The following is a 14500-nucleotide window of genomic DNA, read 5'->3' as shown; positions in this document are numbered from 1 at the left end:
GTACTGGACACCATAAACAGTGCACGCAGGAGCATCAAGTTCACTTACGAAATGGAAGTCGAAGGAAAGTTACCTTTCTTAGACATCCTGATCTTAAGAGAACCAGGTTGCCCATCTTCGTTTTCTTTCGAGATCTACAGGAAGCCAACAAACACCAGAAGAACAATCCCAGCCACGTCAAACCATTCATTCCAACATAAGATGGCAGCATATCATTATTTCATACATAGGATGACAACTTTACCCCTCAGCGAAGCAGGAAAACAGAAAGAATTGGAGTACATATTTGAAACAGCGGAAATCAACGGTTACAGCAGAACAACTATCCAAGCAATCATCGATAAGAAGGAAAGAAAACTCCACAGAACCTCACTCACAACCCTTACGCCATCAGTAGAGCCACTACGAAGAGCAGCAGTAGAATTCGACTACAGGATAACACGCCCATTACGATGGCTAAATTTGGCATCGATTTAGTGTTCAGCAGTAGAAACAGCCAGTTGGAATCCATCTTAGGTTCAACGAAAGACCCCATACCGACTTTAGGCAAACCCGGCATCTACGAGGTATCCTGCGGCCACTGTGATATGAGCTACATTGGACAAACTAAGAGATTGCTGCAAACCAGGTTGGATGAGCATATAAACACATATGTCAGAATTGCCAAGGAGGAAATACGGAAAGGATTTGTCCCCATTTCAAGTCAGCAGTAACCGAACACATCATCGAGGAAAACATAACATCACAACTAGCGACGCGGTCATCTTAAGACACATAACAAACCCATCGAAGCTGGCTGTCGCCGAAAGTTTGGAAATCTTCAAGGCAGGCAACAAACGTTTACTCAACAAGGATTCAGGTAACGGCTCAACGTGGCTGTTTAAGCTGTTACCTATACAGGCACAAAAGAAGAACGAGGAGGTAGTACCTACAGTAACTACAAATACGGATACACCAGCGATGAACCTTCAGTCGAGAACAGAACACTGATGAAGTCTGCAAGTAGTAGACGAAATACGTATCTGTCAAGATATTAAAATATATAGCGGAATTAAAAGGAACAACTCGTCTCTTTGTATTCACGCTAGTGGTGATGAGATAGAAATTCGGTGTCAGAGGGACCTTTATGTTAAATTGGACGCCCGACTTGATGGCGTACTTAAAATTTCGAAAAAAACGTATTTTTCATCGAAAGAAACACTAAGAAAGTTTTAAAAACTTTGTAATATTCCGTTACTCGACTGTAAAATTTTTTGGAACATGAGCAATTTTCTACGAAATCGGTCTCTTTTCTTCAATTTTAATTTTTGTATTTTTAAATCCGGCTGAAACTTTTTTGGTGCCTTCAGTATGCCCAAAGAAGCCAGTTTGCATCATTTGTTTGTCCATATAATTTTCGATACAAATTTGGCAGCTGTCCATACAAAAATGATATGTGAAAATTCAAAAATCTGTATCTTTTGAAGGATTTTTTTGATCGATTTGGTGCCTTTGGCAAAGTTGTAGGTATGGATACGGACTACACTGGAAAAAAATGATGCACGGTAAACAAATTTTTTTTGATTTTTAATTAGGCTGTAATATTTTTAAAAGTTTTTGTCACCCCCCTTTCAAAATTGGCCCGAAAAATCAGGGGGCAAAAAATATTTTTACAATAAACTTCAAAATTTCAATGAAAATTCAAGTGCAACCAGCTGAAATCAAATTAAAATACATTCTTCTGCGTTTAAAATCATTTTTAGCATGTTTGGGTTTATTAAAAAAATTATATTTTTTTGAAAATTTTCGGTGCAAAATCTTTTTTTTCGATACAATTTTTATTTTTGTCAGATCTTAGATTTTTTGAAAACTAGAGATTGCAAAACAACTGAACTAGTGTAAAATGCATTTTAAAACACTTTTTTCATTTAAATGTGAAGACTATGGCTTGCTATTTAAATTTTTATATTTTTTTATTTTTTTGCCCCCCCCCCCTTGACCTTGGCCAGGGCAGAGGAACAAAAACTTTTTTAAATATTTGCATCGGCCTTAACTTTTTATCACTAAAACTTGATTTGCAAAAAAAAACATTATTTTTGATTTTTTTCATTTTTTGATATGTTTTTGAGGACATCAAATGCCAACTTTTCAGAAATTTTCAGGTTGTGCAAAAAATCTTTGAACGAGTTATGAATTTTTGAATCAGTACTGATTTTTTCAAGAATTCGAAATATCGGTCTAAAAAATTTTTCAACTTCATTTTTCGATGCAAAATCAAATTTGCAATCAAAAAGTACTCCAGTGAAATTTTGATAAACTGCACCGTTTTCAAGTTAAATCCATATTAAGGTGACTTTTTTGAAAATAGTCACAGTTTTTCATTTTTTGAAATTAGTAAACATGTTTTTGAATAGCTGAGAAAATTTTCTATATTTTGCTTTTTTTAACTTTTTTGATACCACCTTTAGTGGCTGAGATATAGCCATGCAAAGGTTTAAAAACAGGAAAATTGATGTTTTCTAAGTCCCACCCAAACAACCCACAATTTTTTAATGTCGATATCTCGCAACTTTAGTCCGGTTTTCAATGTTAAACTATGAAACATTCGTGAAATTTTCCGATTTTTTCGAAAAAAATATTTTCAGAATTTTTAAACCAAGACTAACAATTTAAAAGGGCATAATATTGAATGTTTGGCCTCTTTTAAATGTTAGTCTAGACTTGAAAATTCTGAAAATATTTTTTTCGAAAGGATTGAAAAATTTCACGAATGTTTCATATTTTAACATTGAAAATCGGACCATTAGTTGCTGAGATATCGACATTAAAAAATTGTGGGTTGTTTGGGTGGGACTTAGAAAACAATAATTTTCCTGTTTTTAAACCTTTGCATGGTAATATCTCAGCCACTAAAGGTGGTATCAAAAAAGTTCAAAAAAGCAAAATACAGAGAACAAGGGTTTCCAGAAGCGTTAATTACTTGCCAGTCTTCCAATTAATTACTCAAATTACTGGTCCAAAATGATTAATTACATAAATTACTTAATTACTTTTTACTACGACAAAAAACATTTAATTTAAATTTAAGTATTCATTTCTACGGTTCTAAACTAAATTACACAGCGTAACAAAATATTTTTTTTATTTTTTGGCAGCACGAAAAAAAAAATGCTCCTCTAGGGATCGGCTTCCCGAACAAAATGCAACCTGGCGCATATTTTTATTGTTATCCTAACTCGAGATATTCAATGCAGAAGTTTTGCATATGAATCACCCCCGTCGGAAAATATTTTTATTTTGTTTTCTCTGTAACTTTTGATCAATTAGGTCTTTTGGACGCTTCCGGTGTCATTCGACGGTAAATTGTTAGAAAAACTCAAGATTTGGTCCCATTGGCCGGTTCCCGTAACCGGTTCCGGAGAAATCCGGAATATTGGCCAAAACTGTGCAAAAACTTCAAAATTTTGAAGTTTTTTGCTCTTAATGCGAAGTGAACGCACTATAGCATGAAACAATCCATACAAACTAAAAAATGTTGGTCTCAGCATGTTTGAAGGTGTTTAATTGAAAAGGTGGCCATTGAGAACCGGTTCCGGTGAATCCGGATCCGGAAACTCCGGAAAAAATTAAGCAATATTTTCACAATTCCAATGTGTCAGACAGATATAAATAAAAGTGTTGTTGAAGCATTCTTTGCTACTTCATATTCATATTACCACAAAAACATGGCCAAGTGGCCAACGGGAACCTGCTCTAAATGTTCCGGATCAGGGAACCTGTGGAAATTATATATTTTTTATTAATGTTATGAAGCAGTTTTTATTAAGACATTTTCAATGTATCTGGAAAAAATCTGAATTGATTCAAAATCAAAATCAGAAATGTGGCCAAGTGGCCAACGGGAACCCGTTCTGAATATTCCGGATCAGGGAACCAGTGGTCACTTGAAATGTGTATTAATTTAAAATAGCATAATTTAATCAGGAAATTTTCTAGTTTTCTACAAAATCAGAATTATTTAAAATCAGAATCAGAAATATGCCCAGGTAACCAACAGGAACCCGTTTTAAATGTTCTGGATTAGGGAACCAGTGAACATTTGAAGTTTTTATCAAGTTTTCAAAAAACATGTTTAGATTAATGAAATTTAAAAATTCCTGTAAAAATTAGGAACATATTCGATATCAGAATTAGAAATATTGCCAAGTGGCCTACGGAACTCGTTCTGAATGTTTCGGATCATGTTACCAGAGGAAATTTGAATTTTTAATTAATTTTAAAATGCATATTTTAATTAATGAAATTTTAAATCCCTGGAAAATCTGAATGTATTTAGAATAAGAAATAAAAATGATGCCAAGTGGCCGACTGTTCCGGATCAGCGAGCCAGTGGTCACTTGGCATATTTTAATTTAGAAATTTTCTAGATTTCTAGAAAAATCTGAATTTATTTGAAATCAGAATTGAAAATGTTGTCAAGTGGCCAACGAGAATCTGTTCTGACTGATCCGGATCAGGAACCAGAAATCACATAAAAGTTTATTAATTAAATAAAAACATTTTTTAATTAAGAATATTTCTAGATTTCTAGAAAAATCTAAATTTATTTTAAATCATACTTAAAAATTTTGCCAAGTGGCCAACGTGAACCTGTTCTGACTGGTCACAATTTTTATTAATTTAAAAAATATATATTTATTTTACTGATTTGTTTTAAAGTTTTGGAAAAAATCACAGTTTATTTAAAATCAGATTTAGTAAAATTGCCAAGTGGCCAACGGAAACCCATTCTGAATGTTCCGGTTCAGGGAACCAGTGGTTATTTGAAATGTTTATTAATTAAAAAAAGCATATTTTAATAAGGAAATTTTCTAGTTTTCTAGAAAAATCTGAATTTATTCAAAATCAGAATCAGAAATGTGGCCAGGTGACCAACAGGAACCCGCTTTAAATAATCCGGATTAGAGAACCAGTGAACATTTGAAATTTTTATCATGTTTTCAAAAACATATTTTGATTAATGAAATTTTAAAATTCCTGTAAAAATTAGAATATATTTAAAATTAGAAATCAAAATGTTGCCAAGTGGCCAACTGTTCCGGATCAGGGAACCAGTGTTTACTTGACTTTTGTTTTGTTTATTTTATAAAGCATATTTCAATTATGAAATTTTCTAGATTTCTTGGAAAATCTAAATTTATTTGAAATCAGAATTGAAAATGTTGTCAAGTGGCCAACGAGAACCTATTCTGACTAGTCACAATTTTTATTATTTTTAAAAAATATATTTATTTTACAGATTTTTAAAAATTTTGGAAAAAATCACAATTTATTTGAAAACAGAATCAGAAATGTTTCCAAGTGGCCAATGAAAACCCATTTTCAATGTTCCGGATCAGGGAACCAGTAGTCACTTGAAATGTTTATTGATTTAAAAAAAAGCATAATTTAATTAGGAAATTTTCTAGTTTTCTAGAAATAGCAGAATTTATTCAAAATAAGAATCAGAAATGTGGCCAGGTGACTAACAAAAACCGTATTAAATGTTCTGGATTAGGAACCAGTCCCAGAACATTTGATTTTAATTAATTTTAATAAAGCATATTTAATTTTTATTTAAATTGCTGGAAAATCTGAATTTATTTAAAATTAGAAATATAAATGTTGTCAAGTGGCCATCGAGAACCTGTTCTGACTGGTCACAATTTTTATTAATTTAAAATAAAATACTGATTTTTGGAAAAAAATCACAATTTATTTGAAATCAGAATCAGAAATGTGGCCAGGTGACCAACAGGAACCCGTTTTAAATCTTCTGGATCAGGGAACCAGTGAACATCTGAAATTACTATCAAGTTTTCAAAAAACATATTTTGATTAATGAAATTTTAAAATTCCTGTTAAATATCAGAACATCTTCGAAATGAGAATTAAAAATGTTGCCAAGTAGCCAACAAGATCCTGTTCTGACTGGTCACAATGTTTATTAATTTATTATAAAGAATTACTTTCAAGTTATTAAGAAAAATATTTTCAAGAATTACGCAAATTTGTTTTTTTCCATTGATTGCAATGAAAATTTCTCATTAATAGATTTTTTTTCTGAAAATGTTTGTATTTTCTTAATACGAACCGTCGAAAAATTTCGATGAAGATTATGTAGAGATTATTTTTTAAATGTATGGTTGAGAATTTCTCAAATAAAATTATTACTACACTTAACTCATTTCTTAATATGTCCGCCTCTGAATATGTAATTTCTTTTGAGTTTTGAGTAATGTTTTTTTCAAAATTTAAACATTTTTGGCGAAAAATAAAAAGATCAGAACATTCAAAAATTAATGCTTCATTATTCAAAATTCAAATTTCATCAATTCGAAACTTTTTTTTATATTTTAATAGTTTTTCTAAACAATTTTTTAAAATTCAGATTATTTCATTCATATTATTAAAATTCAGATTATTTCCAAAATCGTAATTAAAATAATCCAAAATTTCTAAATTCAGAATTTTAAAAATCTCCAAAAAACTTAAAAATCAAAAATTCAAAATTTATAGAAAAAATCAAATTTAAAAAAAAATCAAAATTAAAAAAACAATATTTGAAAACTAAAAAATATAAAATTTAAAACAATTTTGCAAACAAAAAAAAAACAAAAATCTCAAAATTCGCAAAAAAAATTCTTAAATTCTTGAATTCTTAAATTCTTAAATTCTTAAATTCTTAAATTCTTAAATTCTTAAATTCTTAAATTCTTAAATTCTTAAATTCTTAAATTCTTAAATTCTTAAATTCTTAAATTCTTAAATTCTTAAATTCTTAAATTCTTAAATTAAATTCTTAAATTCTTAAATTCTTAAATTCTTAAATTCTTAAATTCTTAAATTCTTAAATTCTTAAATTCTTAAATTCTTAAATTCTTAAATTCTTAAATTCTTAAATTCTTAAATTCTTAAATTCTTAAATTCTTAAATTCTTAAATTCTTAAATTCTTAAATTCTTAAATTCTTAAATTCTTAAATTCTTAAATTCTTAAATTCTTAAATTCTTAATTTCTTAAATTCTTAAATTCTTAAATTCTTAAATTCTTAAATTCTTAAATTCTTAAATTCTTAAATTCTTAAATTCTTAAATTCTTAAATTCTTAAATTCTTAAATTCTTAAATTCTTAAATTAAATTCTTAAATTCTTAAATTCTTAAATTCTTAAATTCTTAAATTCTTAAATTCTTAAATTCTTAAATTCTTAAATTTCTTAAAAATTCTTAAATTCTTAAATTCTTAAATTCTTAAATTCTTAAATTCTTAAATTCTTAAATTCTTAAATTCTTAAATTCTTAAATTCTTAAATTCTTAAATTCTTAAATTCTTAAATTCTTAAATTCTTAAATTCTTAAATTCTTAAATTCTTAAATTCTTAAATTCTTAAATTCTTAAATTCTTAAATTCTTAAATTCTTAAATTCTTAAATTCTTAAATTCTTAAATTCTTAAATTCTTAAATTCTTAAATTCTTAAATTCTTAAATTCTTAAATTCTTAAATTCTTAAATTCTTAAATTCTTAAATTCTTAAATTCTTAAATTCTTAAATTCTTAAATTCTTAAATTCTTAAATTCTTAAATTCTTAAATTCTTAAATTCTTAAATTCTTAAATTCTTAAATTCTTAAATTCTTAAATTCTTAAATTATTCTAAATTCTTAATTCTTAAATTTCTTAAATTCTTAAATTTAATTCTTAAATTCTTAAATTCTTAAATTCTTAAATTCTTAAATTCTTAAATTCTTAAATTCTTAAATTCTTAAATTCTTAAATTCTTAAATTCTTAAATTCTTAAATTCTTAAATTCTTAAATTCTTAAATTCTTAAATTCTTAAATTCTTAAATTCTTAAATTCTTAAATTCTTAAATTCTTAAATTCTTAAATTCTTAAATTCTTAAATTCTTAAATTCTTAAATTCTTAAATTCTTAAATTCTTAAATTCTTAAATTCTTAAATTCTTAAATTCTTAAATTCTTAAATTCTTAAATTCTTAAATTCTTAAATTAAATTTCTTAATTCTTAAATTCTTAAATTCTTAAATTCTTAAATTCTTAAATTCTTAAATTCTTAAATTCTTAAATTCTTAAATTCTTAAATTCTTAATTCTTAAATTCTTAAATTCTTAATTCTTAAATTCTTAAATTCTTAAATTCTTAAATTCTTAAATTCTTAAATTCTTAAATTCTTAAATTCTTAAATTCTTAAATTCTTAAATTCTTAAATTCTTAAATTCTTAAATTCTTAAATTAAATTCTTAAATTCTTAAATTCTTAAATTCTTAAATTCTTAAATTCTTAAATTCTTAAATTCTTAAATTCTTAAATTCTTAAATTCTTAAATTCTTAAATTCTTAAATTCTTAAATTCTTAAATTCTTAAATTCTTAAATTCTTAAATTCTTAAATTCTTAAATTCTTAAATTCTTAAATTCTTAAATTCTTAAATTCTTAAATTCTTAAATTCTTAAACTCTTAAATTCTTAAATTCTTAAATTTTTAAATTCTTTAATTTTTGGAAGAAAATATTTCAAATATTGGAAATGAAATTTGTTTCGGAATTATTCGAAATTAAGTGTGGAATATGGAAAACAATCTGTATTAAAATTCATAGATTTTGAATTTTTAGAATTTCGAAATCTAAAATTCAATCATATTCAAATTTTAGATTTTGGTTTTTTGACTTATATTTTTAAAGTTAAATTTCATTTATTAGATTTTTAAATTTTGTTTATATTGGTTTATAATTTTCTATTTCGTTTATATTCGTCAAAATTATTGTAGTGTCCCTCTGATTCGCAAAAAAATTTTTGGTGACACTTTTCTTGACGTCTCTTTAGGTATTTTTAAAAGGATTTTTTGCTATCATTCCTTCAAACATAAAACGAGTTTTTTTTTATCAAATACTTTCTGTATTAGTTTTTTGTTTGGAAATAATGTTTCTTGAATGTTTGTCGCGATTTTTTTATATGGCGTGAATTTCGCACGGATTGAGGTTTCGGTCAGCGCGGATTTGGCGCGGATTTTCTTTCGACTTTCCCGTAACAACCCTGCATGTCCACTGGTTTCTTGATCCGGAACAGTCAGAACGGATTCCCGTTGGCCACTTGGCAACATCTAATTCTGATTTCAAGTAAATTCTGAATTTTTACAGGAATTTTAAAATTTCATTTATCAAAATATGTTTTTGAAAACATGATAAAAATTTCAAATATTCACTGGTTCCCTAATCCAGAACATTTAATACGGGTTTTTGTTAGTCACCTGGCCACATTTCTGATTCTAATTTTGTATTAATTCTGCTATTTCTAGAAAACTAGAAAATTTCCTAATTAAATTATGCTTTTTTTAAATCTATAAACATTTCAAGTGACTACTGGTTCCCTGATCCGGAACATTCAAAATGGGTTTCCATTGGCCACTTGGAAACATTTCTAATTCTGTTTTCAAATAAATTGTGATTTTTCCAAAATTTTAAAAAATCTGTAAAATAAATATATTTATTTTAAAATAATAAAAATTGTGACTACTGAAATAATAAAAATTGTAACCACTGGTTCCCTGAACCGGAACATTCAGAATGGGTTTCCGTTGGCCACTTGGCAATATTACTAAATCTGATTTTAAATAAACTGTGATTTTTCCAAAACTTTAAAACAAATCAGTAAAATAAATATATATTTTTAAATTAATAAAAATTGTGACCAGTCAGAACAGGTTCACGTTGGCCACTTGGCAAAATTTTTAAGTATGATTTAAAATAAATTTAGATTTTTCTAGAAATCTAGAAATATTCTTAATTAAAAAAATGTTTTTTATTTAATTAATAAACTTTTTATGTGATTTCTGGTTCCCTGATCTGGATCAGTCAGAACAGATTCTCGTTGGCCACTTGACAACATTTTCAATTCTGATTTCAAATAAATTCAGATTTTTCTAGAAATCTAGAAAATTTCTAAATTAAAATATGCCAAGTGACCACTGGCTCGCTGATCCGGAACAGTCGGCCACTTGGCATCATTTTTATTTCTTATTCTAAATACATTCAGATTTTCCAGGGATTTAAAAATTTCATTAATTAAAATATGCATTTTTAAAATTAATTAAAAATTCAAATTTCCTCTGGTAACATGATCCGAAACATTCAGAACGAGTTCCCGTAGGCCACTTGGCAATATTTCTAATTCTGATATCGAATATGTTCCTAATTTTTACAGGAATTTTAAATTTCATTAATCTAAACATGTTTTTTGAAAACTTGATAAAAACTTCAAATGTTCACTGGTTCCCTAATCCAGAACATTTAAAACGGGTTCCTGTTGGTAACCTGGGCATATTTCTGATTCTGATTTTAATTAATTCTGATTTTTGTAGAAAACTAGAAAATTTCCTAATTAAATTATGCTATTTTAAATTAATACACATTTCAAGTGACCACTGGTTCCCTGATCCGGAATATTCAGAACGGGTTCCCGTTGGCCACTTGGCCACATTTCTGATTTTGATTTTGAATCAATTCAGATTTTTCCAGATACATTGAAAATGTCTTAATAAAAACTGCTTCATAACATTAATAAAAAATATATAATTTCCACAGGTTCCCTGATCCGGAACATTTAGAGCAGGTTCCCGTTGGCCACTTGGCCATGTTTTTGTGGTAATATGAATATGAAGTAGCAAAGAATGCTTCAACAACACTTTTATTTATATCTGTCTGACACATTGGAATTGTGAAAATATTGCTTAATTTTTCCGGAGTTTCCGGATCCGGATTCACCGGAACCGGTTCTCAATGGCCACCTTTTCAATTAAACACCTTCAAACATGCTGAGACCAACATTTTTTTAGTTTGTATGGATTGTTTCATGCTATAGTGCGTTCACTTCGCATTAAGAGCAAAAACTTCAAAATTTTGAAGTTTTGCACAGTTTTAATATTCGGATTTCCTCCGGAACCGGTTACAGGAACCGGCCAATGGGACCAAATCTTGAGTTTTTCTAACAATTTACCGTCGAATGACACCGGAAGCGTCCAAAAAGACCTAATTGATCAAAAGTTACAGAGAAAACAAAATAAAAAATATTTTCCGACGGGGGGTGATTCATATGCAAAACTTCTGCATTGAATATCTCGAGTTAGGATAACAATAAAAATATGCGCCAGGTTGCATTTTGTTCGGGAAGCCGATCCCTAGAGGAGCATTTTTTTTCGTGCTGCCAAAAAATAAAAAAAATATTTTGTTACGCTGTGTTATTTATAAATAGCTCATTCGATAGCTCTTTCAAACATTATTATTGGGCATTTTTCGGAAAAATAGCAAATAGCCTTGTAGTTCTTGCAAAAAAAAACATATTTTATTAATTATTTAATAAAAATGAAGAGATTTCGGATTCACAAAAAAAAATCACTGGGAAATATATCATGGCGTTGCTTTTTGTTGTTAATCAGCTTCGATAAACAACATGATAAAAATAAATTTTAGGAGAGTTTTAGGAGAGAACTATGGTGAATAAGGCCTCCCGCATAATCAAAAACCATCGGGGGAATAGTCCAAACTATATTACTACTAAAAGAGATGTAGTTACCACATACTTAACCATTATCATATAGTTACGGCACTATACAAAACCATAACGAAACTGATCGTCAAATGATGACGTTTTTATTGAAGTAAATCTAATGATTCTAACTATTTTGAACTATTTGGGGTACAATAACCTTACACTAAACAGTTCGGATTGTTTAGACAACGTGACTCAACGAAAAAATGTACAAGTCCAAATAGTTCAAACAATTTATCAACTTTATTGAGAACAATATAGCAAAATTCCACAGATTTTAGATTTTTATAGTCAGAACCTGTAAGAACTAAAAACCTACTATAAATGCTATAGTAGATCACAATTGATGGCGGCCACATTTTTTTCGATAAGTTTGTATAATCCAAATAATTTGTCAACTTACATGAAGTAAAATTACTATACACCATACTATTTTGAATTAAAAATTTCTATAAGTCCAAATAGTTCAAACAATATTTCAACAGTATGGAGTACAATTACAGTTTGTTATATAATCCAACTATATGTTAAACGATTGGTACAAAAATTCAACTTTTATCAAGTAAATTGATCACAGTCGATTCCTCTGGATGATAGAGAACCTTCAACACCCCCACTTCTCCTCAGATTATCAGAAAACTCCCCAAAAGAAGAAAAATGTTACGAGGGCTCATGAAATTGACTTTCACTATTCCAGAAAAAGTAGGCATGCTGTTCTTACCATACACCAAAAATATGTGTACTACATGGTGGACTATTACTGTTCACTATAAAATGAGTCAATTGTTTGGACTACTTGGACTTATCGAAAAATACTTGCCCCCGAGCTTGCTTCCTTCTAACACAACATGTCACCAAAACCAAACCAAAACCACTGAAAAACCACCAACAGATATAGATCAATCGGATAAGGCGGCAGCAGTTCGGCAGCAACGTAAATAACATCACATATAATGGCGGTAAACATTCACCAACTATCGATAGAACTTAAAAATCAAATTTGATTATATCCGAAGTAGTTATCACAACAATTGTAGGGTTCATTTTTGCGGTCTTTTTTAAAGTGTCGGCAAAGTAGTGTCGGTAAAGTAGTTTTTCAGAAACTATATAGGGAATAATCAATTTTTTGGGCAATGATTATTTGACGTAAAATCCAAGTTTATAAAAATTTTTACATATGTATGAAAACCTCATATAGTTTTCTGCCTAACAACTAATTTCTCATATAGTAAAATCGACCAAAACTATTTTGGGAATGGAATTAATGGTTTGATATATCGTACATATATAGTTGGGTTACAATTTAATGAATAGTAGAGACCATTTGATAAATAGTTGAGTAACTATTTGTCATAAAGTAGTTATATAGTTCATGACTATGCGGGCTTCTACATACAGAACCAGTCTTTTTTAATCTTTGTTATTCACTCTTATTTGGAATTAATAAAATACTGTTATAATAGATTATATATAAAAAGTAAATAGTTTCGTTAAAGAAGTACAATTTAAAAAAATCAATTACTTTAATTACTCAAAAATTACTTTGATTACCAATTATTTACATTAAATTACTCTTATTATCATGAATTACTAAGTAATTAAATAATTACTTAATTACCAGCTAAAAATCAAAGTAATTATTAATTACTTGCCAGTCTGAGGCCTTGCTGGAAACCCTTGACAGAGAATTTTCACAGCTTTTCAAAATTATTTTTTTTAAGGTGGGCAAACATGTTTACTAATTTAAAAAAATGAAAAACTGCGACTATTTTCAAAACAGTCTCCTAAATATGGACTTAACTTGAAAACGGTGCAGTTTATCAAAATTTCTCTGGAGTAGTTGAAAAATTATTGCGACCAATATTTCAATTTTTTGAAAAAAATCAGTATTGATTCAAAAATTCATAACTCGCTCAAAGATTTTTACACAACCTGGAAATTTCTTTAAAAATGGCATTTTATTTCCTCAAAAACATATCAAAAAATAAAAAAAATCAAAAATAGTGTTTTTTTTTGCATATCAAGTTTTAGTGATAAAAAGTTGAGCATGGGCATGAGCATGAGCATGAGCATGGTTGACTGCCAATGAGCTGCTACTCCGTTATTGACAGATCAGCTGAAGTTAAACAATGAATCAAAAATGATCAGTGGGAGCCAACCATCCGTTCACTGTTTAACCTCTGAAGATCCATACTTTATTAGTCAATACCGGCGCCCTCCCAAGAAGCCTGCAGTTCAACGAAAGGGAGGAATGTTAGTCCGATAGTTGAAGTTGCAGACTCATCAAGCACATAGTTTTTCGCTATATACTTGTTGATACCGCTTGAGACCGTTGAATCCACAGCATCTCCTTCAAGCGATTATAATTTTTTTTTTGGGTTAGTAGGATAAGGTATTGGCTTTTCGATGCCTCCCGAGCTACGATGCTATGGGGAGGACTTTCATAACAGACCCGTCGGCGAGCCTTCCGAGCAACGATGCTATGGGAAGGTCTTTCTGGTTAACACACAAAATCACTCACACACAGTTATTTTGCTCCACTATTAACTCAACGATCCAAATTGTCAGTGCGTCTTTCGTTAATCACATAGAATTGGCTTTTTCACCGCAGAAAAAATTAAACCTTACTCGAAAAATTTTAACACAATCCACCCGACGCCGTGCCTTCCGATCAACGATGATATAGGAAGGGCTTTGAAAATCACAAAAGAAATCACTTTTCACTCCACATATTTTTTACGACCACGCGCTCCCTTTGCCAATTATGCACTGATGACGCTGCATTTTCAGAGGGTAATCTTCTCCTCGCAACACACAATACACGACAAAAATGTGAAACAAAAGGCACACACCAAAAAAAAATCATTTTTCACTCCGAATATTTTTTACGACCACGCGCTCCCTTTGCCAATTATGCACTCTG

This window comes from Culex quinquefasciatus, chromosome 2 (assembly GCF_015732765.1).
Source record: "Culex quinquefasciatus strain JHB chromosome 2, VPISU_Cqui_1.0_pri_paternal, whole genome shotgun sequence".
Classification (NCBI taxonomy): Eukaryota; Metazoa; Arthropoda; class Insecta; order Diptera; family Culicidae; genus Culex; species Culex quinquefasciatus.
Note: the sequence above shows the minus strand (reverse complement) of the source record.